The 27,939-nt window shown below is 26.7% G+C and overlaps 1 protein-coding gene and 1 long non-coding RNA gene across 4 annotated transcripts in view; one reads left to right on the forward strand and one right to left on the reverse strand.

Annotated features, from left to right (window-relative positions):
- Window positions 1-27,939, reverse strand: part of LOC107998619 (terminal nucleotidyltransferase 5C) — a 131,649-nt gene that overhangs the window by 61,791 nt on the left and 41,919 nt on the right. The window lies entirely within an intron of this gene.
- Window positions 14,872-15,482, forward strand: LOC133665930 (uncharacterized). The gene is made up of 2 exons (XR_009829393.1): window positions 14,872-15,123; window positions 15,218-15,482. It is a non-coding gene; the product is annotated as an uncharacterized LOC133665930 (long non-coding RNA).

A 27,939-nucleotide genomic window follows, 5' to 3' on the forward strand; every position in this document is an offset into this window, starting at 1 on the left:
TTACGCATTTCTTTTCAATCGCGTGCCCCGACGATAAGAAAGATTTCGTTTGTACCATCGAGCTTGCGAATTTGGAGAAATCGATTTTACTCGTCCGGTGATTTTACGTGGCACCTGTTGCTAACACGGTTGCAACTTTCGTCGCCTGATAAATTAAATAGCGGGGTTATCGTTCATCTCCGTTTTTGCGAAATGAAACGCACGAATTTCCGATTTTATCAGATGCGGCACGTACGTAAAAACGTTCGTGCATCTCATCTTGGAAAGATTTGCGTATTCCACGCATGCGCGGTATTTTCACTATTTTAAATTTATTTTTCTGTCTTTCGCTCGAGAATATTTTGCGATGGAGTTATCAACGATGATTATTAATTCAATTTAATTAGATTATGAATCGTGAATTTCTTTCGCGTTTATTCGAGGCTGATTTTTTAATAATAATTATCTTAAAAGCAGCTGTGATTTTATAAAAGAAGGAAAATATATTTTGAGTTTTCGAAAGAAATAAATATTAAAAAAATATTGGCTCGAAACGCATTTGTACAAACTCTCTGATCGATCAGCTTTTATTTTATTAACAAATATTTTATTAACAAAATCGAAATAAAAATTTTTGAGTAATATATTATAAAGAACGAATTCCAATTGCTACTTAAAAATAAAGCTTAAGGGAAATTGGGTTTTCCACTTACGTCTAATAATTAATAATGATTTTATCGTTAATGATAAAAATACTCAAATATATATATATATATTATATTATTTATATAAGGAAAAAATTAGATTAAAATATAAAAAAGTATAAAAAATAAAATTATACGTGATAAGATATAATCTATATTAAAAGTACAATTTCTTATCAAAAGTTCAAAACAAGTGCGGTTCAAGCATGTTGGAAGATAACGCTTGTTATGGTAGATTTTTTAGTTATATTGTAATTGTAGCAAATTTCCTCTGTAGATAAAAAAGAAAAAAAAAACTTTTCTCACTATCGCTATCTCGTAAATATTATTTTTAGGTAGAAATAAATAACTAGATAATACGTGTTTTTCGATGGAATAGTTTTTAAAAGTCACTTTCGATTTAATATTTTTATATATCAAATTAATATTGTATAACAAATTTGAGACTCAACTTTTCACGATCAAACGAGCGCATCCTCCGTTTCGGTGCACATAGAAACTCGCTTAATACGATTCGATTCGTGCCGACATCGTCGAAAGATGATCGATCGTAATTTTTGAATTACAACTTTTCTCGCGTGATAAAATAATTTATATACAAAATTGTATAGGAATATCGAACGAATTTTAACTGTATATTTTAGCAGGATTTTATTTCTCTGTGAATTTATAATAACGAATATTTTCTCCGAGAAAAGTATCTTTTTCCAATTATTTTAAAAATTCAAAAGTTATCTACGTTCGAAAAGTTTCGAGTTTAAAATCTTATCGAAAATTTTTTATTAATCTTCTCTTACAACCGAGTTGAGAACCGCTCACTGTTTCCTAATTGCAATCGCAATTAGATGTAACAATATTTTCAGAAATTATATTCCATTATTTAAAAAGTAAAAGTTAATGTTAATTGCTCGAAGAGTTCAATTACGCGTAAAATTTTTAAAATATTAAAAGTACGAGATACGAGAAACATGAAAATTGAAATATGTAACCTTTTAACAAAACGACAAAAGTATTTAAATAAAAATTAATTTTTATTATTCAAAAAAATTGTAAATCGATAAAAATATTTACTACCGGACTTGAAAACTTCCATTTCATTCCAACGTAATTGTACTGTTATTTCCATATTGTTAACCTACAGATTACATTGATTAATTATAAAGGAAAATATTTTCAATTTAAATAAAAATAAAAATAGTAATATAATTACTAATGTGATTATTAATTAACGCCAGCTAATCAAATAATGCTGAGAAATTATAGTTTTTAATTGTATTTAATATACGAAAAAATTATCTTCTTAAAAGTTAATTCTCAAATTATTTTAAAGGAAACAGGGAGAGAGAGAGAGAGAGAAATAATAGTAGAAAAGAATTAATAGAAGATTTTAATCGAACATGCTTAAACTTGCTAATTAAACACAATATGGGATTCTTGCCTTGGCCTTTATTTATTACTATTTTATTCCGCGATAAAACTTTCATATCTCGAATCGTGATCTTGGAAACGCATTTGCATAAACAAGAAAAATCGAATCGAATTTTATTATAATTTTATACGTGTGCAAAAATGAGTCGAAAAAAGTAGTAATTTTTTCTTTTAACTTTAATGAGAATTGAGTTTAAAAAAAATCGTGTCGAACGTACGCGAACTTCATTTCCCGATAAAACACGAATAAATTATCGATAAGCGAAAAAGCTGAAATAAAATTCGTTCGTTTAAAAATTTACGACCGCTTCTACTTTCAATAATTTTCCCAAAAACAGGAATATAAATTTCATCAACCAAATTCACTCGTATCTAATTAAAAAGTTTCGATTTTCGAGAACGAATTCAGTTTCAAATGAAAAATTCCAAATTGTTCCTACTATACGTATACATATGTGTAAAGAAAGAAAATTGAATTGGAGGTAAAGGAAGAAAAAAATGATAACGAAACCGGTAGCAAAATGAAGGGAAAAAATCAATTTTCCTGTCACTTGCGACCTTCCAACACTTTGAAACTGGTGAAAACCGACCTCTCGAGTTTTACATCGAACACTACGCAGGGTGTGGTAGGTAACGCACAAGGTTGACTACATTCACGTTGGCGCCATTATCTACTCACTCGAACGAATTGTTAAAGAAACAAGTCTTAAAATTGTCCTCGTTTCGCTATCGAAAGGAGAATTCGATCAAATATATATATATATATACGTCGAATCGAGTCGTCGAAACTTTTCACATAGCCGTATTTACGGTTTTACGTTCTTCCTTTTTCCGATTATTAAAAGTTTGCAACAGTTTTTTCCGAATAAATTACGGATCGCGATATATGTTTACTTTATTTTTCGTTATATAATCTGAATACAATAATTTATATCTTTGTACTTGTTTCAAACAACAATGTGTATTTTCTTATATGAATACTTTATTTATACATTTAATTGGGGAAGGGAAAAGAAGTAAAAAAGATATTACGTAAATAACGATCGATCTTATCGAAATCTTTAATATCGTTCAAGTTATTCATCGCTTTTACCGAACAAGCGTGGAAAGAGGGACGATGATCGAGCATGGCCGAAAAGGAAAGGGAAAAAGGAAGAGAAGGTGAAACTTGCAGAAGTCGTTGGTCCGTTCGAAAGGAACGTTGGCACCGGTAACCATAAAAGAATGCGGGCGAAACGGCGTGTCGCAATGTCGCGAACCGAGAGGGACAAAGCAGCTGGTGGCCTTGTCACATCGCTCGTGGAACGATCGATAAAAGGCTGTTAAATAATTAAGCGACACATCTCGTGGGATTTATCGTAGACCGCCACCTGGCCGTGCAATTGCGCGTCCGCACGAATATCGCCGATCGATCCCTGTTCGAGGCACGCCCTCGGCCGCGCATCGACGCGAGGATCGTGCCGATTGATTTTCGACGCGAATCACGAATATTACGCGTTTCCTCTCCGCATCTTTCCAAAGATCTTTTGCTATCCGTAACGTAGGCGTAGATATGGAAAATTTTTAAAATACAAGAATAATAAACCGTTTGAATTTTCCTCGTTTCCGAGCTTTCGTTATTTTCTAGCTCGTTATTATGTAATTGGTCCATAGATGGCGATTCGTTCTATTATTTTTATAATTCCTTCTCATTTTAAGTGTACGTTTTTTTTTACACGCTTAACACAAAAAGGTGCAAAAAAATAAAGAGAAATCGTATAAAACACGAGAAATAAACATAGCTGCACGATACTACTACTCGAAGAAAGGATAACCTTGAAACATTTATACGGAATACATATGCATGCATATGTGAAATATAATTTTCGTAATATTTGTTCCAAACTAATTAGTCGATCTTGTAAAATATCCGAGACGTATCTCAACTACGATTACAATTACGTTCGAACAAAGAATCTAAAAGATCCCTTTTAAAAAGTTTGCTCGATAAAATGTACGACGTGTACAGCGATGTCGTTCGACCTTGAACCGATTAAACGATCAAGGCCGATCAGTAGAGACACTTTCGCCAAACGGGAAGTCGATTCCTAAATCGCGTATCATTTTCGTTCAAAAATGTCTACGATATACTTAAAGTCATCGGCAAGGGAGAGCTAATTCGCTATCTTATCGATTCGTACATCGTTAATTAACAGCCGATCCACGAGCGAACGATTTATCGCGAGAAAACGATCTTCCGATCCGCGGCTTTCTACGTTGCCCAATGTATTCGGCATTCTTTCCACGAAATTGATGTAGTTTCATCGATATACGTTGCGTTATCGCGTTACGAAAACGCGGTCCGAGTATTCGGATGGTAAAGTAGAGCCGATACGTCGCTTCGGCGCACGACACCGCGAATAGCGATGCGATACACGATGCGAGCGGCGCAACGGAGCCACGCGTCCGACCACGTGGCTTCGAACCAGCGGCGATTAGATATTTTCGGACGCGAGTCGAACGTGGACGAATACGGTTTCGGCGAGGATCGCGCGTGACGAAATACACCGTTGCGAAGGTTACTCGCGCCAATCGGAGGCGAACCTGGGCCTTATTAATCTCGGGATAGAAATTTCTTTGATAAATAAATAATTCTCTAGGATGAATTTTTACGAATAAGTTTTCAATTTCGGTGAACATGGAATCGAGAATGAGTTTTCGAGAGAAAATTGTCATCGAAGAATTAATATTTTATATAATCCTACAATTTTCTGTCATCAACGCGCATAAACGAAATGCATTATTCACGTATCGTCGATAACATCATTCGATAGCAATGCGATTTCAACTATCTTGCATAATGTTTCGTTAGTATAAAGAAGCTATAAATTGACTATCGATTCGTTTATCTAAATACTTTTAGATATATTTTCTACCATTTCAACAAACATTTCTTTACAAGTATCAATAAATATATTTTTTCGCGATAAATTATCGAAAAACCAATCAGAGTCGAATCGAGCGTTAATTACGTCGATTAAGCAGCAACAAGTCCAAGGAATGTATGTCAAAAAGAGCGTGTTAAATATAATGAATATCTTTTTGATCGATAAAAAATTAATATCAACGAATAAATTACAATATTTAGTGCTTTTTTCTTAATAATCGTCAACAAATTCGTAACGAAAGTTTTTGCAAAGGAAGATGTTGCTTGAAATTTTCGATCCAGACCTATTCCAAAAATATCAAAGCTATAATATAATGAGTCTTATTGCTGAATATTTTGAAAATATGTTTACAAGTGATGGTATTATATTTCTTCCTCGATCTATTTTTGCATAATTTGAGTAAATCAACAAGAACCGAGTAAAAATTATCACGTTAAAAAATATAAAGTAAATATTATAAATTTAGAATCGACGAATATTCTTTATATTTTGTATTAGTACGATTATTGATCGAATTTTATTATAAAATCAGATTATTTTTTAAAGATAGTGCGAGCTGATTAAAGATTGGATAGTCGTCGTAAGGAATTTTTATTTCTTATTTTTATTTAATTTTACTTTCATTTTCATTGATAGTTAAATAAAGTTACATTCTCGTTAGATTGAATCGTTCCTTTCTCTTAATTATAAAATACAGAATAATTTGTATTTTATAACGAAATACTTATTTATACATTAATTATCTTCTTCTTTCCTTTATTATTTTAATCGATTTGAAAATTTCTTAAAAAAGATTGCTTCAACTTTATCAAATATATTAAATATACTGTTGTAAAATTACTCTATTTATTAGATCACATTTTTAAATATATAATTAATCTTTATAATTTTTAAAAACGTGCTGCAAATTCTTTTTACGTTTAAAATCATCGGAGTTGAATCTCTCAAATTGTATAATTTATAAAAGTATCAGTAGGATAATTTCTTTAACGATAGATTTTAATAATAACAAATTATTTTCTTATCGAGTTATTTTCTCACAAAAGCTTGTTTCGACTCGTCTCTATGTATATTATTCATCATTTATCCGTAATATTAATTTATGAAAATTTACCGCAAACATTATTAAAGCACAATAAAGCAAATATTATGAAACTCTGCTTTGACGAAATTTTGTAGGAAAACTATACAGAAATATGGCCTTAATATATTTGATGTTTGATCTATTTTAAATCTTACTTAAGATATCGATAAACACCGAGTCAAAATAGGATTTTTATAAATCCTTTAAAAATCATCTCGAAGGATTTGTTTCTACTGTATTACATCAATTTCCTATTCTCATTACATTATTCCGTTAAATAATAAATATTTAAAAATTGTATTCCACGCTCATTCAAAATATTGGAAATTATATAAAATTTCCTTGTGATGAATATTTTTGATAAAACAACGTATCATCTTATATATTCCGTGTAATATCACGATACAATTACAAATAACATAATCCTATCCCTAAGAAAGAAAATTGAGGAAGATAAATAAGAGAATTAAAATCTCGCAATTCTGTCACAAGAACCTGATCATCGATCTTGACGATTGCGATCGATTGGAACGATCAGAATACGAAGGGGATAATTCGGCCCGTTCAATGACCGACGGAGCCAGAAATTGACAATAAACGTCCATTCACGCAATAACAATGGCGCAATGACAGCCGTGCGTGTGATATGTAAATGCCAGTTACAACAATGACCGGCACTGAAACGATCCGCAAAATCGGACCCAAATTAATCGACATTGAGTTGATTCATTGAGTTTTCGAATTTCCGCAAGTTTATACAAGTAAATATAATGGAATAAATTCTCCTCCTCGGTATTTAATTACATTCTACGTATGCATTCGTTTAATTAACGAAAGTTAAATTGAATTTGATTAATTAAAATTTATAATACGAACGTTAACTTTTTTATTTTTATTCATTCGTCGATTAATTTTCTCTTAACGAATTGTATCCAATTAAATTCGGATGAAAACGAATTAAGTATTATCGAGTGAAAAGTTATATATATCGAATATACAGATTGGTTCGATTTAAACCGATTTTTTGTAAAAATAACAACAAAAGCCACGGAAATTTGCACAGCGCGAAGAAAGAAAATTTGTAACAACTTTCGACCAGTGACATAAGCAACGAATTAAGCTAATTATGCTTTTCATATTCTTTCGAATACGCGAGAGATTCATCCATCATGTCGAGATGGAAATTTGTCAAAGTTTCGAAAAACCGATATTTTTATATCAGAGCATGCTTTGAACGCTTTTTATCACCATTCGCAGGAATAATTTTTCATCGTAATCGAGCGGAAAACTTAACGTTTTCCAAAAAATTAATGACCATTCTTTGCATTTCAGCGATACTTTTTTTCACCGAAAAAATTTTCCACCGGATTTTCTAATAAATTAAATTTCCAATATTTGCGTCCCGATTTTAACAGAATAATCTTATATCGATTGATTTACGAGTATACGTGAAACGTAATTTCCTTTTTTAATTTCTTCTGCGAGTTTCTTTTTATTCCGACAAGTCTTGAAATCAACTCTTCAAGTTTCTTTTTCCTTTTTCTTTAAGATAATTTTAGATTAGCTCTCTCTTCATTGATTTTAATGATCTTAAAATATCACTTTAAACAACTTTTTTCTATAACATGAAATCATTTATATCGTGATCAGCAATCAATGTCATCGTATACTGAATATTTCACGGATATTTTGGATCTTGTAATTTCTTGTAATTTCGAAAAACATAGCGAAAAAAAATTATTTCATATATATATATAAGAAAAATATTAATTCAAAGTATTAATTTTTATAAATTATTTGGAAATCGTATTTGAAAAGCTATCGCGAAACAAATAACTTTTACATATTTATTAAATTATAAACCAAGTATTGTTTTAACGTGTTATCACACATAATTTGCGTACATAATATTTATTTATATCTAATCCGAGAAAGAATTGTTAATATCTTTACAATAAATCTTCTCGTGCAACGACATACAACATTAATTGGCTTATTTATTGTTATTATTGTTATTAAAGGACTTGCTGTATAGATAAACGCTAAGTATAACGATATTAATTCATTGTTGCACACAGCTGGTGCGATATAAACTGTGATGATAAAACAAGTAAAACTTAATAATACGAGAATAAAGTTCAATAATTTTTTGGTAATATCATACACACTCTCCATTTTTATTTTATTTACAATCTCCAATTACGGATTCACTTATTTATTATCAAGGATAATAGATTAGATAAAATCGGCAATTTCATTTAAAAAATCACATAATAAATATTTCTCGATTTTTATAAAAATTGAGTTTCACGATTGAGAAAACCAAATTTTAAGATCGATGTCGAAGCTCTTCTTATTTTCGATTGAGAATGGAGATGTTGATCCGTGTGTCGCTATTCACGGTTAATTTTAGTCGCATCAATGACGGCTATGATCAATATTCGATGTGTAACGGCAATATTATCAATATCGACGCTGAGTTCATCAAAGGAACGAAGATGAATTGATATTACAGTATTGTGTCACAGTTACGATCAGTTTCATCCTATATCCGAAGATTTGTTCGCGCGATAAAACGAATATTTATAGCGTCAATTTGTATCGATTTATAAATACAGCTGTATCGGAAATCTGAAAACATATTATTTTCAATGTATGACTTGATATAATAACAATTGTACGTAATACGTTAGAGATTAATTTCTTCGATTCTCTATGACTATTTATTCGAATCAGACTCAATTTTATCTTTTGAGGATTAAAATTAATCAAAAATTGGTTAGTTTAAATTTAATTTTATGCAAAAGCATATTTCTTGAATACGAGTAAAAGATGTAACAAGAACGATAAAAATATTTTCATCAGATTCTTCGAAGAAAACTCTTTCTGCGAAACTTTACTTGGTTAATTAGTTAGAAGATGACGTTTCATTTACAATAATAATGTATATATTTATTTTTCACATTATATTCAATATATCAAAATTATAAAAGAAATCAGATTTCTGTGAGATTTTTATAGAATTTTTATTTGCAAAGTTGATAATATGTTAATATTTATCAAGTATTAATAATTTTTCTCTAAACAAATGAATAGAGATCACACGAAAATCTTGTAAACTAATATTTCTTCGATGTGAATTAATGGGAATTAGCAAGGTCAATCGAAAATCAATAATCAAAAAATTAGAAAAACAACTTGAACGTTGAAAATTGTAAAAAATTCCGTTGAAGTTTATTTTTCAAGTTAATTTTATTAATCGTAAGAGTATTAGATAGTAGAGTGAAATACGATAATATCTGTCATAATTTATCTTCGTTTCGCTAATAACATGAAAAAATAATATATTTGCCAATTTCCGCATTTGTTTTGATTTCCAAAGTCATTCTTTCAATTTTTTATCTACTTGGTCCGTATAACGTTTTATCAATTGCTAGCGTATTTTAAACCAGTTAAATTCATGAATATGCAAATCTTGGATTAATATTTTTATAGATATAATAAATTCGAAGCAAGTTTCCACGGTAAAGTGATAAAAAATAAGTTTAAAAGAAATCGATAAAAATCTGGTTTATATTCACGATAATTCACGGTGTGTAATAACGACGGTTCACTTCCATAATTAAAATCATTGACTTATTCATGAATCAAGTTTGAATAAGTTAGTTCGACAAAAATATATCAAAGTGAGTAACACTTTTACGAATTAATGCTTCAACGAAACTTTACGTCTTTACATTTTTATTTTGTAGAAATAAAATTCGATAAAGTCAGGTACAAAACGTCGATATTCCTCGTTATTTCCTGTCCTTCTCCATCCTAATCCCAACCGCCTTCGACCGCGCGCCCTATCGCGACAACTAGACGCCCTGAGCAACGTTAAGCGGAGGGCAACTCGCATAGATCTGGGTCAATCGGTTGCCAGGCAACTATCTCCTCGCCTCCTCCCACGCACCGTCGGAGAATCGACGACCAAGCGTCGCGTCCTTGCCGCACAGGGAAGTACGACTCGGCCAAAACTCGGATGTTGCTTCAATTTTCAATCAATTATGCGGCCGAACGAGCGATCGAGCTCTAACCGCATCCGTGATTCGACTCGTGTGGGAACCGACACCGGCCAATTACGAGAGATCCGCCATAGTGGAAATTGACAGGATTTTAAAGGATGGAGGAGAGCGATCGAATTCTTTTATTTTCGCAAAATAAAGTTTCTATTCGCGTCGTTGGTCATCGATGCTCTTTCGCATTTTCTTTAAAGGTTTGTTATAAGTAGAATCGTCGGGAACGAAGGAAAATCAAAAGGAACGGTCTTTTCCTCTTGAATGGAAACAAATAAATATCCTGTTTAATTTAACTTTGAAAATTTAGCGATTTCGAAAGATGGATAAATATAATATTTCGTTGAAGAGTAAAAAGAGCAATTTCACCTACCAAAACGCGAATAAAATTTGCTTGTTATTGCTCGTTGAATATTCCATCTGGATGGAAGTTTTTCTTCGAAATAACGAACGTAAAGCTTCTGATTTGATGATTCACGAAGATTACAAAGATTTGAATGATTTATAAATTAAAAGAATAGTACGAATAATACGAATATAATTTGGTGTAATTTAAAAAAGTATCGAGTTACTTATCTTTTATCTTTATTATTCCAGTTTACTGAATTTCAATTATGCAATTATTTGTTACGAATATAAAACGAATATAAAACTTTAAGAAATTTCTGTTCAATAAACTGTTTGAATCTCTAATTAATCTTCGATCTAAGTATCCATTTTATTTTATCGATAAACCGATAGATTTGATTTTTCCATTTAATTAATTAAATCATTTTGTTTGTTCAAGATAAAAGATAGAGATAACTCGAATCACAACGTAATGATTAAAATTCTTTTTTAATTTCTTTTTACAATTATTTGAAATTATTATAATTATACCATTCGTTTATTTGCCTTCATAACGCAATTTATTCTTCGATATAAGTCGGAATTACGAGTGGAAAGTAATCGGAGAAATGTGATGGTAAAATTGAAATCGATAATTCAAGTCAAGATTAATTAAAGTGGCGTAATATAATTTCGAGCTAATCAAAGTGAAATAATGCAAATTAGAGGCGAAACGAAGCGGAATAATGTGATCTTACGATTGATCGAAACGGATCCAATAGGAATTAGAATTTATTGGAATGGTTTAATGTGATTTCGAGTCGATCAGAACGGAAGAACTCGAGCCAGAGCTATCTCGAATGGAATATCTCGAGAATTTAGAATCGTTAGAATAGAAATGATAAAAAAGAAATATGTCGAAATCAAGTTGAGACAGCTTAAAGTGGAGCGAATTAACGATATCTGTATAGAGGAACGCGAGAATTGAAGAGTCAAAAGGAGAATGTTGTAAATTAATAAAACGAGAAGATGTGAATTGTTCGGAGTGAAATAACGGAGTGACACAACATGTTAGAGAAAACGATATAAAATTGAACGGTATCAAAAGGCCTTAATAAACAAAAGTTTCCGAGTCTCGTATCAACATCATAATTCACTCGTTATTTACACATAATTTTAATTTTCACATAAACTTGACATCTTTCGCTCGAGATTCGCGAAAAATTCCACATTTTTGTCCAATTATTTCGACGTATTCAATTCGATTTCATTAAAAATCATTTCATCGATGAAGAAATGGCACGTTTCTCCTTTCTTCTCAACCATGTATGCTTGGAATATGTACAAGTTAATAATCAATTGTAATAATAATAATATAAAAATGTTTTCTATATCTAAAATTGGGACTTGTATATCCAAAAGGGAACAAATTACGAGAATGTGACATGTTGCGAATCAAAGTTGCGAGATTGAGCAAAAAGACACGTATTAAACGATTTTTTAAAGATAATATGAAATGTTGTTTGAAATGAAACGTTGCATGCTGCAAATTACCTTCTATTTCTGATACAAAAAAATAATTTTTACTTTTTAATCATTATAAATTATTCTTTTTTTTCTACCATCGAATAATATATCTCCCAGTAGTTTTATTTCAACTATATTTTATACGAATTAATATTTAATATACTATATATAACTATATTTTACGAACAACAAGAGGAAAATACGTTTGTATCAAGCAATGAATAAATATAGAAAATATTATATTGCGCGAAACATGTCTTGTAATAATATTCGTCTTAATTGAATTTAAGTTGCATTTTGACGATATTGCTTATTAATGATACATTTATCATTCCATTTTATAAACTATTACCACACGTAATAAAAATCATAAACAATAGAAATATTTGCATTTTATTTGCATTTTATGAAATAAATAGCAATATTAAAATGTTATCGAACGCTATCGTATGTTATTATGCAAATTGTAAAGAATGTAGATTAAAAGAGTTGAGTTTTTACAGAAAAATATTACAAGTTGATGACAGAATAGAGGACGAAAAATTGGAGAAAGTTGGCCAGCGTGAAATATCGAGAGTTGTTAAAGTACGGAATACAGAGGACAATTTAGAACTATGCAGAGTGGAAAGTTGAAACTGAACAAACGAGAAGATCACTAATTAAAGCCGGACAAAGCAGAAGATCGCAAGTTGGAGATACCCGAAATGAAATACGGAAAATTGACAATGATCAGAGAGAGAAACGAAAAACAAGTTGAACATAACGAGTTGAATCTAGTTACAGAAAAAGAATTAAAAACGAATTGAAACTAGTTGCAGCGAAGTTATTCATGAAGTTATTCGAAATTCGAAGCAAGGAGAACTATATTTACCCCGAAAAAATGCAAATTGAAGTTGTAGAGAAAGAAATAACACGAATCAAAACTCTTAGTCGAAACAAAATTTTATAAATTATCAATCAAAAAACAATTATAAATTAAAATTGAAGAGAATACAAATGTGACGAATTTTATTAATTTAATTATTCAGAAATAGAATAATTTTATTTTTCTAATAATTCTATAATTTTAATACTAAAATATATCTTAATTGACCAATTTTTATGTGATTAAATTCATTAAATTTAAAATTGATGCAATTGAATTAACCGATTGCAGTACATCAGAAATCTATAATTTGTTGATCCGCTTATACAATAATTTTTCAAATTATTCTAATTCTTAACGAAAGTATGCCATTTCTGACACGACATTATAAAAATTTTGATAGTAAATTTCAAAATTACTTTTGCATACACTTTACAGATAAAATGAAAATATTCACCGATACAAAAATGTATAAATTAATATTCTTTTAAAATTATTTTTGCATTCACTTTATTTACAGATAAAATGAAAATATTCACTGATACAAAAATATAGAATTACATATAGAATTTAATATTTTTTGTACTTATTTTTTTATACTTTTTATATCTTTGATACATTTTCCTCTCTACAATGTAAATATATATTGCATTATATTGTATGGAAAATCTTTGATTTAATAATCAAGAATTCAATCAAAGTTAAATATACATAAAACTATGCGAATCAAGCTAACTTTAATCAGAAAAAATTTCAACTTGTCAAAACATTCTTTGTACTTACTTTTTTTATACTTTTTATATCTTTGATATATTTATCTTTCTACAATATAAATATATATATATATTGCATTATATTAGAATTCAATCAAAGTTAAATATACATAAAACTATTTCATCAAGCTAACCTCAATCAGAAAAAATTTCAATTTGTCAAAGCATTCTTTGTACTTTTTATATCTTTGATACATTTGTCTTTCTACAATGTAAATACATAAATATATATATTGCATTATATTGTATGGAAAATTTCTGATTTAATAATCAAATAATCAAGAATTCAATCAAAGTTAAATATACACAAAACTATTCGAATCAATCAGAAAAAATTTCAATTTGTCAAAGCATTCTTTGTACTTACTTTTTATATCTTTGATACGTTTGTCTTTCTACAATGTAAATATATTAAATGTATATATATTGCATTATAATATATGGAAAATTTCTGATTTAATAATCAAATAATCAAGAATTCAATCAAAGTTAAATAATATAATATACACAAAATTATTTGAATCAAGCTAACATCAATCAGAAAAAATTTGAATTTGTCAAAGCATTCTTTGTACTTTTTATATCTTTGATACATTTGTCTTTCTACAATGTAATATAATATATAAATATATATATTACATTATATTGTATGGAAAATTTCTGATTTAATAATCAAATAATCAAGAATTCAATCAAAGTTAAATAATATAATATACACAAAACTATTTGAATCAACCTCAATCAGAAAAAATTTCAATTTGTCAAAGCATTCTTTGTACTTTTTATATCTTTGATACATTTATCTTATATATATATATATACATATATATATATATACATATATAATATATATATATATTGCATGATATTATAATATATGGAAAATCTTTGATTTAATAATCAAGAATTTAATCAAAGTTAAATATACACAAAACTATTCGAATCAAGCTAACCTCAATCAGAAAAAATTTCAATTTGTCAAAGCATTCTTTGTACTTACTTTTTATATCTTTATTAATTCATATAAATCCATATTAATTAAATTGGATATATATACATACTCGGAATTAAATGTTAGAACGATTGAAAATCGTTCCTCGAACAAAATAACTTTTACGCAACGTTCACATATTTCACGCGTACGTATATATATATATGTATACATCACTGTCACACCATGAACAATCAATTCTCCATCGCAGAAACTCGGCGCCGGTATATCACGATGCTCGCTTGGGTGCAACACGAGAGATTGTGGGTGGTCAGAGGCGGTTGTTGTGTACGTGCACTCCAGGTACACACATAAATACCGTGCCTCTGATAACCAGCGTGTCATTAGCCTGTCAAGCTGACGACGAGACGACGCGCGGCATCTGATTTCATCCGGCATCAATGATCGAGATCAATTTGTGCACGAATACGAGAGCAGCAAAGTAGATCGATATGAATCGGTATGAGCGGATCCATGTGAATTTACAATACGTTGTTTCGAGTCGGTGTACCAGATGAAAGAAAACTTTTATTTCTATTTTATTTTCACCACAGGAAATGGATATACGAGATGGTGTAATTTGTCGGCGAGGAGATACAGTTGGTTTAGTGTTCCGTAATGAATCTCGTATGTGATATATATCTGTAAGATTAGTATCTAGAAATGTGCATTTGTAGTTTGTTTCTTTTTATGTAAAATAATAATTAAAATTGAAATAATCGAAAAATTCTTGCAATTATTATTTTGTTTCATTTCTTCATATATATGTATATGGTGTAATAGTAGAAGGAAACAATAAAAAAATTTTTAGAAATTAAAGAACCTTTTTATCTATTATTTATTTTAATTTTTATAGAAATTTTAGTAAACTCAATATTTGTCATTATCCACGTAGATCACAAGGAATCGTTATCTGTTTGTCACAATGATTTGAGAAGCAAATGTATTATAATGTAATTCAAATTGTACTTTAACGTACAATAATTAATAAATATTCGTAGATAAAGAAAATAATATCAAAATTTAGTATTTTTTAAATAATACGTTTTTTTACAACACAATTATATCTTCTTTAATCAATTCATTATTCGTCTAAATTAAAAAAAAAATTAAAAATGACTTTTTACTTGTTTTGATAAAAACACAGAAAAATTGTAATAAAATAATAAGCACAAAATGTCTTAAAAACCTTTCGAAATTCATTCTCTGCCCGAGTAGAGTTCACGAGTGGGTTGCATTAAAGTTCCTCCACAATCGATGCGGAGCCTTTGACCTTATATTAACCAACCAGTTAATATTTGCATTTCGTTTAAACCGACTTTTATTACGTATTCCATTTTCGCAAACTATTTCCGCGTGCTTATCTCTTTTTATAACATCAACAAGCGAAACAAGAGAAAATGAGAAAAAAGAAGAAAAGAGAGGTAAATTATCAATAACTCTTATAATTATCTCCTTTCATCGCGTTATAATTCATGAATCGTTTTATTTAACTTTCATTGTCGCGTCCCAACTTTATTCGAGCGAATTGACTTACTCGAATGAGCGTGATGAAAGATTCTTCAATCTTTACCACGGTTGTGAACCGTGGTTACACGGAAGAAATAGAAATAGCTGTGATAGAAAAGAAAAGAAAACAAAAAATCGAAAAAATAGTAATATAATTAGCTTATTATTTTTTACAATTCAAGAAACACTTTCTGTGACGACATCTCGTACTTTTGACTGAAATATAATTAATTTTTATATATATAAGAATGTCAATTTTTGTTACTTTTGAAAATAATTATCATATCAAATATTTTTCATTTGATTTTGAAATTCTTAATTTAAGTTATTTGTCATTTTCAAACTGAATATAACGAAACTAGTGACGAAAAGAGGATATAAAAAATTTTGTTCGACGAATTAAAAATTATATGAATCATGATTACCCAAGATCTTGACAATTCAGAAGTTAGCGTTTTCTGTTTACCAACATTGAGCTTTCTAATCGTATCTTTCTCTTGAACTTTTATTTCTATAATTAGTTTCTTTTCCTATCGGATTTCTTTCCATTAGTTCCATTCATTACTTTTCGAGGCTAATAATTATAGGATAATTATAACTTATATACGTATCAGGTTTAATCAATCAAGATCCTGTACTAAATATTCTTTTCATTTAAATTTCACAGAAATTGAAATCTATCTGATCCATCTCTATATCTAATCCAGAATACGCAATCATAACTAATTCTCATTAACCGTTACAAGATACATAGTTATTAATTACCAAGAATCTTCCATAAAAAGTCGAAACAAATTCCATTCAACCTCCTCTCTGTTCACAATTCCAAACCATCAGAATTCTAAAAAAGGATAATATGAAATTTGATCAAATTCAAACGTTAAAAAATCAAAAATTCAAGTCATTCAAATTCCGTTAATTATTCATTCGACGTGTTCCAGATAAGAGAGGCGAGTAATAAGAGAGGAAAAACGGAGAGAGGAAAAGAGAGAGGCGTCGTGGTGAGTAGTGCGGTAACGCATTACACGGCCGGTGATACGGCCTGTAATCGCGAGTTTCTTTCAAAGAGGTAAGGTTAATCGGCGAGCATCCGCGTCGAGGAAGCTGACATTGAGGGTATTGTTGGCCGCGATGCCAATCCTTGTTTGCAATCTAGTCGTCCATGGTCACGCCACGGCTGCTTCCGTACTTTTCAACTTTCCATCAGGCTGCGTTTTCGACACATCAGTTTTATTCCTATTTACTCTTACGTGTAAATAAGCTGTTGGGCAAATTCTCGCAATCGATAAAAATATTTACAGAGACACGGTGCTACCTGGTAGATGCCCTTGGCGAGAAATCAAAATTTGCAAGTTGATAAAGATTGTGATTGTTTTCTCATTTTTCGGAGGTAGGATTTTTTAATAAAAATTTGTGTTTATACAGTCTTTTTTCCGTTAATAGAAAATTCTTCGAGAATACAAAAGTATCTTGAATACAATTTTGCTTAGCAATATTTTCTATAATGATATGATAAAATAGAAAATCTGTTTTAAACTAAAATCTAAATATAATACAAAGTTAATTAAAAAGTTAATACTTAAAAGGAAACGAGAAATTTTTTAATTTATTCAACGGCAAATAATAATTTTTCATTCACTCTCTATTTCATGAAACATACATATAATAAATGATTGGATTATTAATTAAAATAAAAGTAAGAAAGAACAATATAAATCATTCTTACAAATAGCACGTCTGTTAAATCATATTCCCATATTATCACGAAATAAAATTCAGAGTTGTGACCCAGGTGGATCACAATATTTATGGATTACGAAGAACATTGACATACCATGTTTAATGAGTAAATAAGAAACTAATTATCGAGTTAAATAAAAATTACTACAAAGAACCAAGAAAAATAAACAAAATGGATGACAAATGTCAAAGATCAGTTGATCTAAACATTCACAACATGTTATTGTAAAGGAGAGTAAAAAATACAAGATACATATTTTTCTCATTTTTTGTTCTTCTAGGAAGTTTAAAAATCACTTTAGAAAATTTCTCATTAAATGACAAATATATATAATATAATGTATGACGAATAAATATAATTCTTAAGAAACTCATTCGTTGAAAATATTTTTTCCTAAATTAAGACAAAATCGAGTAAGTAAAAATTGCTTAATAATTTAAGATATTGTTTTGAAAGAGATAAATTATGGAAATTGTGTAAACATGTTAATGAAGTTTTAATAACACACAAATGTCAAATAGAACGCAATCGCAATTTATTTTCTTTTATAATAATCACACATAATGAGAAACAGAAAATTTTTATACGCTTTATTCAAGTATTCATAGTAATTATCAAATTATTATTATCAAAATCAAAATGCTTTTAATGGAATAAATAAAGATATTATAATCAATTTTTATAATTTCTCTGTTTTTTTATTTTTTTAATCTGACCTATAACTATATGATACAAGATACAAGATTAAGCAAAATTTTAAAATATAAAATCTTCAAATATTATTCCCAAGTAAAAATATTTAAAATACTATTTATATGTACACAATTTTTCATTAAAATCAGAATTTTTTGATTTGAAAAAGTGATTTGAAAACAATTGAACTGAAAAAGATTTCAAAATAATAAAAATTTTATAGCTATGAATAATTAACGATCATGTTAATAATATTTAGAGTTTTATTAAAATTTTTCTAAAATCTTCAATTTATATGGAATTTTTAGCAATTTTAAAGTTGTGAATAAAAATTTATAAAATGTGCAAAAGTTTTTTGTCATGTTTATAAATCAGACAATGTAATATTTTTTATAGATAGAATGAAATTTTATTTTTTAAATTCCATTAAATAGCATTAATCTTTTCAAAACCTACAAAATATTACTAAAATATTATCTATATACACATATATTATGCAATATTATTAAAAAATTTATACCAAGCTAATAAACGTATTTCTTTCTATTCTTGATTCTTGATTACTCTAATAAACATTTTTCGAATATTATAAATTGCATAATAAATCGATTCGAAGTGTCTTATTAACTTTTAGATTCAAAATATTCAACAAAGCGCTAGCTGAATTCTCAATCTATTGAAATCATTCAAACGTTTCGATAAAATTTCCGATAATATGCATGCGATTTTCATTATAGACACGTGTGAGGGGACTGAAAATGATAAATAAAAAGAAAAATTTGATCGATACTGTATCGATGTAATGGCAGAAAAGTCAAGCATTATTTTAGAATTATCGTTTAGAATTTTTAGAATTTACAACCGATATATATATATATATATTGAAATTAAACAATTTCTGAAAAAAATTTCTTTTTCCACAATTTTTCGAGAATGAATCATTTCTAAAATTATAAATAGAATATTCGTTAATGAAAATTAGTGAAAAGAAAAAGATAATAATTAAGGAAATACTTTAATAAGATTATAAATGATAGAAATAAAGAGATAAGATTGAAGAAACATCTCGAAGATTTTAAAGAAAATTTTCGTTGAAAAAAAATTTCGTAACGAAAAAAAAGAAAGAAAAAAGAAAGATATCTTCTTTATCTTTCATCAGGGAACGAATTCTTTTCTTTGAACAACCATGTAAAACGAACGTCGTATTTTTCATTCTTCAAATTGAAATTATTTCAATTGAAAATTAAATTTTGAATTAAATACAAATTGTATTCCTACATTTTAATTAATTCTAAAGCAACGAAAAAAATGTAAACTAGAACGAATGTAAAATATACGTATAAATAAAAATGGTTTTGTAAATGATTAAACATTATATAAATTTTCATAAATTATTGAATTAAAGATACAAAGAGGATAATATAATGACGATAAACAAAAGAACGCGTAATAAAAATTAAGAAAATACCTTAAATTGAAATGAAAAATCTTATGAAATTACGTTTGATTTAGAAGATTTAAAAGAGACAATACGTAGAAAAGAAAAAGCGTGTAGTTATTTTAAAACTCATAAAAAATGAATTCTCAAAAACATTGGATGACGTCATGAACTAATTATAGAAAAATCATTTTAAAATTACGAAATATTCTAAGAGATATAATATCGTCCAAAGAGAAAAATAAACAGAAAATGATTTAATAAAACATAATTTTCTTTATTCTCGCTTTAATAAATATCTCATATTATTTTATGCCGTTTGTATTTTACGTATCGTTCGACAAGCATCACCTGCAAAAGCAAAGAGGAAATCTTTATCCGAGCGCACAACTAAAATTAGCATATCGATATAATAATACGATTCTTATAAACTTCTTGTTGACACTCGTTCGTGGAATAACTATACACCACTGAAGACGTCATCACGTTTCAATTAATACGAAATAGAGACATCAATAATATCCATATCTTTCTTCTTGTTATCTTCTCATGGATGAACAATAATTAATCTTCGAATGTGAGTTTCAAGTACGTAATTCAATGACTTTTTTTTTTCTTTTTGAGATTTCTGATTTCAGAAATAATACACAGGAAAAAACATTCCAAAAAATGTGAGGTTATTTGAAATTAATTTCAAACAACATTTTCTTTCACAAGAATTTTCGTTCTTCGATTTTTTTAGTGAATTATTAATAAAAAAATGTCAATCAAATTCGAGTTGCGAAGATTGGCTACCACTGTACAAATAATTTTAAGCGATAACGAAGAAAATGTAAATATTATAGTTTATTCATCGTTCGATATAATTTTTTATCGATAAAAAAATATTTGTTATATTCGACACAATATTTTCTTAGTCAATGTTTTTTTTGTCAATAAAGAAAGTAGTCTGAAGAAAACTATTTTTGCAAAACAAAAATTTTTGCCTAAGAAAATATTGCTCGAAATTGTCTCTCTGGAAGAATAATTAACAGATAATAATTAATGGAATGTATAATTAGGATGTAATTAGGACACTCGGTGCTTTTAACTTACAAGTTTAATGTTGGTAAAATTCTTTTAATCAATATTTAATTCCTTTGATTCCTTTGATTTTTCCAACGTTCTAATCGCTACATATTTCACAAGAGTATGCATATAAATTTTATTTTTATAATCAGCCATATATTATTCAAATACACGTATCTTTCATATCAACATATTCTTTTTCATTATTTATTTCATAATTTATAGTATTTAAAATATCTTATTAAAATGTTTAACTCTCTTTTCTCTAAGTCTTTAATGTATTTAATTATTTAATTTAGGATTAACAAAAGCATATCTAAAGATAAATGCAAAATTTATCAAAAAGAAATAAAAAGAAACGATAACATCATAAATTTAAAATTTCAACAATCATATTCATAATTATTAATGTTATCGATAATAAATTGATGTTAGAATTAAAAAGGAAAAAAAATGAAGATAAAAAAAAAGATTAGTATTTTGATAATTATGGAACAAAGAAATTTAGCTTTTAGCACTATCAATACTTATTTATATAACACCAACTACTTATTTATCTTTTATATCATCATCAGCACTATATGAAATATCAAAAAATAATTTAGATTAGATACTAGAAATTTTACTAAGAAATTAAAAGATAACAAAATATTTTTTTCAAAGAAATTTAAAATATTCCACTAAAGACACTATTTCTTTACACAAATTATCAAATAAAAAAGTACATTAAAGGAAACATATAAGATGTTATCAAACATGATTAAGTTTCAGCTTTCAATAAGATTTCTTTCTTTTATAGATATTTGAAACCTTTAAATGCAAAAAGCTTTCTGAAAGTAACTCATTCATTTATAGCGAATAGATCAATATAAATCTATTGCGATTGGTGCACGGATACAAGACATATTTTTCAATCTTGAAATATAGTTAAAAATTGAAAGATAAATAAGGCAATATTATAGATGTAGTAATCGTATCTTAAGATAATTCATATAACATGAAAAAACTATTAAAGATATATTTGAGAGATTGAGAGGTATTTATCATGTTTCGTTTAAAATATATTTTAATATTATAAAAATTTAATCTGTGTATGTAAAAAAAAGTAAAAATAATAAATCTATAAATAATTAATTTCATTTTTTTAGTGTTAATTTTGTTGATTTTTTTTCTAAATTTATTTTAATTAAAAATGAATTAATTAATACGATAAATAAATTAAAGATAATTAGATGTATAAAGTAAAAAATAAAAAATCATTTTATCGGTATTATTCGAGGAATTAAATTTCATTAGAAGTATGTAATATACTATATTTGATTTAAAAGATCAACTCTTGAACTCAGACATCTAATGAGATTAAAAAGAATAATTTTTAAAAATTTATTTTAAATTTATTTTTTAATTTGACAAACTAACGTTATATTTATTAACTAATTTTTTTAAATAAATAAATAAATAATTTTGTTTATTAATTCAATTTAAAAAATATTTAAACGATGTAGATTCAACTATAATTGGTATAAATCTATAATAAATTAATTATATAGAATGTAACATGTGCAAAATTTATTTCATTTGAACGATTCTAAAGTGGATAGAAGAACTTTAAATAAAATAAGAAATTGTGTAAGCTAATAACGTTTAATAATATTATTACTTTTGAGTTTTATTATTAAAGATAAAATAATAAAAATATCTATTGAAAATTTAAAATCGCAATAATATTTTATAATTAAATCATCACTTTTATTTTTTAATTAATTTTTTATTATAGAAATATAGAATATGAATAGAAATATATAATATATATATATATATATTTATATAAAATAAAGCTTTTGGATAAATTATTGTATAATTAAGATTTCAGAAGATAAAAAAGTTTAGATGCAGATTTTTAAATACAAACTAGATACCAATTAATCCCTATTTTAATATAATTATGTTGATTTAATAGGCATAGTAGTAAAATAATAAATTTATTCTTTTATATTAATATTCCTATTAATTTCTGAATCAATTGACTTTCAATAAAATTAATTATTAAAAAAAAAAAGTAATACAATCAGTATTTTTTTTAATATATCATAAAATATGTCAGTAGAATTAAAATGTAATAGATTACTATATTGTACGACTTTCTTTATTATTTATATTCTTCGAAACAATGTTTATAATTAATATGTCCTTTCGTTTCTTCTTCAATTATTATAATCTATACATTGTATATAGAAATCAATAATTAAATATACAAATAAATAAGTGACAAAAACCATTAATATATATAATAATTATTTTTTGCATTAATATATAACGATTTCACTACTATAATTTTTGATAAAATATTTTTTTCAAAAACTAAAAATATAATATTTTGATTATAAATTTTTTGACTTGCAAAATGATTCCTATTTTTCCATTAAAATATATTTGTAGTAAATAAAAATTGATTAGCTTATTAATAAATGTGATTTTAAATAATTACACGTTTTTATTCGTGATGGAAAAAAAAGATATTATTCGCAAAATCACATCAAAAAAAGAGTATCGATAAAATTTATTACATAATCTTTCTATAATTTTTTTTTCAAATTTATATGATGATTTCACTTTAGCAAATCGTGTTATTTATAAAGTCATATAATTACAGGAATATATTTCAAAGATTTATTTTGTTAACAATTTCAATTAAAATCTTAATCAAAATATTCTGTCTACGATTTTTTATTTTTTAAAATATATTGAAATAGAATTTGACGTTTCATAAATATGTAGTTTATTATTATAAAAGTTCACATATCGTTAAAAGTTATTTGCATTATCATAAACGATAAATTAAATTAATAATAGATTATTAAATATTTTTGAATGAGAGAGCAGAGACATTCTCCATTAATATCAGCACATTTTACATTAGAAATAAATTCAAATTTGATAATTTTTGGGAGATTTGATAACATTACTTTATACTTTATATAATAAAATCAGAATGATTTATTATAGGTTAAATTAAATTACAGAGCCTATGTAAATATGTTAAATGTTTAATTAATTGTCTAGAAAAATAGATGCTCTAAGATTTGTTATTAATTTTTTCTTGATTTCGCTCGTTCCATTCATTTATACGAAAGAAGAAAGAAAGAAAAAAAATATTTCTTATTCGTGTTTTTTCACGATATATTTTACGTTTTCAAAAATAATAAATGATAAATAAATGCTTCGAAAATAGAATCGATGTTTTATTTATATCAAAAATATTTTATTATAAAAAGTGTAGTGAAATATTAAATATCCGAATAATAATCTTTTGATCATGAAGGATTATCTCGTGTTAAGATATAAATATGAAAATAAAACTCTGGAAAGTTGCCATAGAAATTTTTCGTTGGAAAATTGTATTGAGAATGATTATTTAGTATTCATTAAATTTAATTATAAGTGAATATTGGAAAAGTAAAAATGAATCGAAGCAAAAAATTTGTATAAAAAAAAAATCCATTTCTAACTATTTGTTTTTCATTTAAGCTGATTATTAGACTTATACTGTAAAATGTACATAAATTTTATTAAATATTTCGTGAGAAGAGAAAAAAATATTATAAATATCTTGGATTTCTCAGATATTTTGACATCGATATTTTAAAATTATCAGTTCGATTAATTTACACAATGATGTATGTTATAAGAAAAAAACTATCGGTATTTTTATCTCAATGAAATCTTGATAAGATCTCGATAATTGCTACATGTTTCCTGATTAATTTTAAAAGGTGAGAAAGACATTGAAAAATTAATTATCAAAGTAAAAAGTAAAAAATACTACGAGGAAATTAAATTTGAAAATAAGAAAATCGAATGTAATTTTATATCGTTTAAACTTTACTTTATCATGTACATTTGACTTTTTGATTATCCAATAAAATCACGTAATATCGAATGCGTTTATTTAAATTTATCATTTCTTAAATTAAGATTGAGAATAAAAGGAAGTATTATATCGTAATAAATTATTATCGTAATAAACATGACTTAAAATTGAATAATAATATCTTTCATCAAAAGATATCATATTTCAAAAGATAAAACGATATCGTTATTCTTAATCATTTTCTTTGTTCCTCTACCACTCGTTTTGTAATACAATTCAACAACAAAAATAAAATAATTTTGATAAAATATCTTTTTCTCGATCTCGAAAGATCGAATGATATATTTAGATAATAGAATATTCAAATCATTTGAAAAATAATAAAAATTGTATAGATATCGAAAACGGATTAAAGCGGTAATGTAATATTATTCAAAGCATCTGAATGATTTATTGCACGATTCGTATACACTTTAAAAGCTCCTATTTTTTTTTTTTTTTACTTGGAATGGGTTCAAAAGCGTGTTTGATGCACAAGTAATTCGATACTTATTTCATTCAGCAACGAGTGTCTCTTTCTCTCTTTCTCATCGATTTTCGAATATATTTGATCTTTCCAGACCTTTCTTTTTCGCGAAACAATATCATAGATTTGCAATTCTATTAACGATTCGATTATCGATCTAAATTTCAGAATTTTTTTTAACATCGAGTTATTCGCCTAATTTGATATTCGTTTTTCAGGAACGGATTAACGACGAATATAAAGGTTCCATTGTATATTCAATTATGCAAACATTAATTATCCAAGCGAAATAATCTATCAAGCATTTCTTTTAATCGTGTAAACAAAATTTTACTTTGGATTGTTTCTTGTTTACTAAATTCAAGTTTAAGGAACAATTTGCGAATATAATTAATGCAAAAAGATGGAAAGAATGGCAATATTTTTAACAGAAAAATTAAAAAACTGCCATTTTTCTGCAACGTAAATTGTCAGAAATTAATTAATTAATTTTTTTAACAAGATATAGATTTAGAGAAGAGAAAGGAATGGTTTTCGTTATTCAAAAGCGGAATATTTTTTTTAAAAAGTTTTAATGGTAATTAAACTGAATAAATCGTGTAGCAAGTTAGTTATGAAAATTGTTCAGCAACTTTTTTTATTTCATGACACATGTTATTTGGGGACAAAAATTATTAAAAAATATATTTTCTTGTCAATCTGAAAAAAAGGCGAATAAAAATAGATTTTTGATCGATTTTTCTTTTTTTCAAAATTTATGCATTAAATAACTACTAAATAATTATACAATTATTTAATATCATTGTAAGAAATAAAGAAATATTTAACAGTTTGAAAATAAAAATACATTTTAAATTATTCCAAGCAACAAATATTTATTAGTTCTCATTTAATTTCCATTTTTACTTTTAATGAAATATCTTCAATCCCTATATACTTTTCCTTCCAATGCATATCGTTTCTTAACCTATTTTAAAATAACAATAAAAAATTATCAATTCCAAGATAACGAAGTCAATTTTATCTTGATCATAATTTAAATATCTTCACATCGAATAATAATACCATTTCAAAATATATTATATTATGTGAAATAACATTCGATCAGAATATTGTCAATTAACGACATTTAAAATAAATTCAAATCCTTAGGAATAAAATTCAATTTTATCGCAACAAAAATAAATCTGCCAATAATATTGTTCTTCGCGCAGTCGATCGACTTTTCGATAAACAATTCGTTCTAATTATTCGCCGCTTATTCGAGAAGCTGATAACACCCGATGATTCCGTTTCCGCCTCCGGCTAACAACACAAATCACTGGCCAAACCCACGCCCGTGTGTACACATTGTTTCTCTGTAATTAACCTCGATCACTGTTTCTCTCGTCTGTTCATCCATGCGGATCTCTGGTTAAAGGGATCGAAAAGAACGATTGTTTTGTCTCAAAAAGAATGCTAATTACGCTTATATATCATTAGATTATGATTGATTATGGAGTGTATTACATTTCAATTTAGAATTGAAAAAATTGATCGAGCGAGTAACTTTTGAATGGGATATTCGATGCATTTGGAATTTAATTCTTGATGATAATTTTTGCATTTCTTTGAAAAAATTTATTTCTATTCAGGGAAAGATAAATTACCGGAACAAAAGTGGATAATTGATAATTTTTAACGAATATCTATGCAATTTAGTAACTATAGTCCATATTTAATTAAGAAGAACTTTTCAAAAAAAAAGAAATTTAAATTGAAAAAATATCACAAGACAAAATAGAAACATATGGCATAGTTTCAAAAATAAAAATACTTTACTAACTTTTTCCAGTTGTTTTTATTTTTCGAGTTTTTTTTAAATTTAAATCTCAATTTAAATGGTTCTATCATTTATAAAATTCCAATTGAGATAGAATATGATAAATTGTAAATATGTACATAGAAATATATTTCATACATATGTTTGTTAACGCTACACGTTTTATTTATCTATAAATGCTGATAATATTTCTAATTTATTTATTTAATTAGAAAAATTTATAATTAATATAATATTTTTCATTATTCCAAATTTTAACTTACAACACACTTTTTTGATTTATATTATAATTATAAGATTTTTTTTCTTCTAATATGTACTACCAAATTACAGAACCAAAAAGGAAGAACATATTTATGATATTGTACCAAAAATGTTTATATCTTCAGTTATTTCATTTATATGTGTTTAGAAAAAAATCTAAAAAGTAAAAAAATTCTTTAAACGATTTTTATTTCAATTTTCTAATTCAACCAATTGTTACTTTTTTAAAAGTAACTTATTATTTAATTAATACATTAAATACGTTTAATTCTTAATAATAAAATATAAAATTTAGAAAATGTTCTTCGTTTATTTTCTTATAGCTTACGTTTATGAAAAATGCC

Source organism: Apis cerana, linkage group LG4 (assembly GCF_029169275.1).
Source record: "Apis cerana isolate GH-2021 linkage group LG4, AcerK_1.0, whole genome shotgun sequence".
In the NCBI taxonomy this organism is placed as follows: Eukaryota; Metazoa; Arthropoda; class Insecta; order Hymenoptera; family Apidae; genus Apis; species Apis cerana.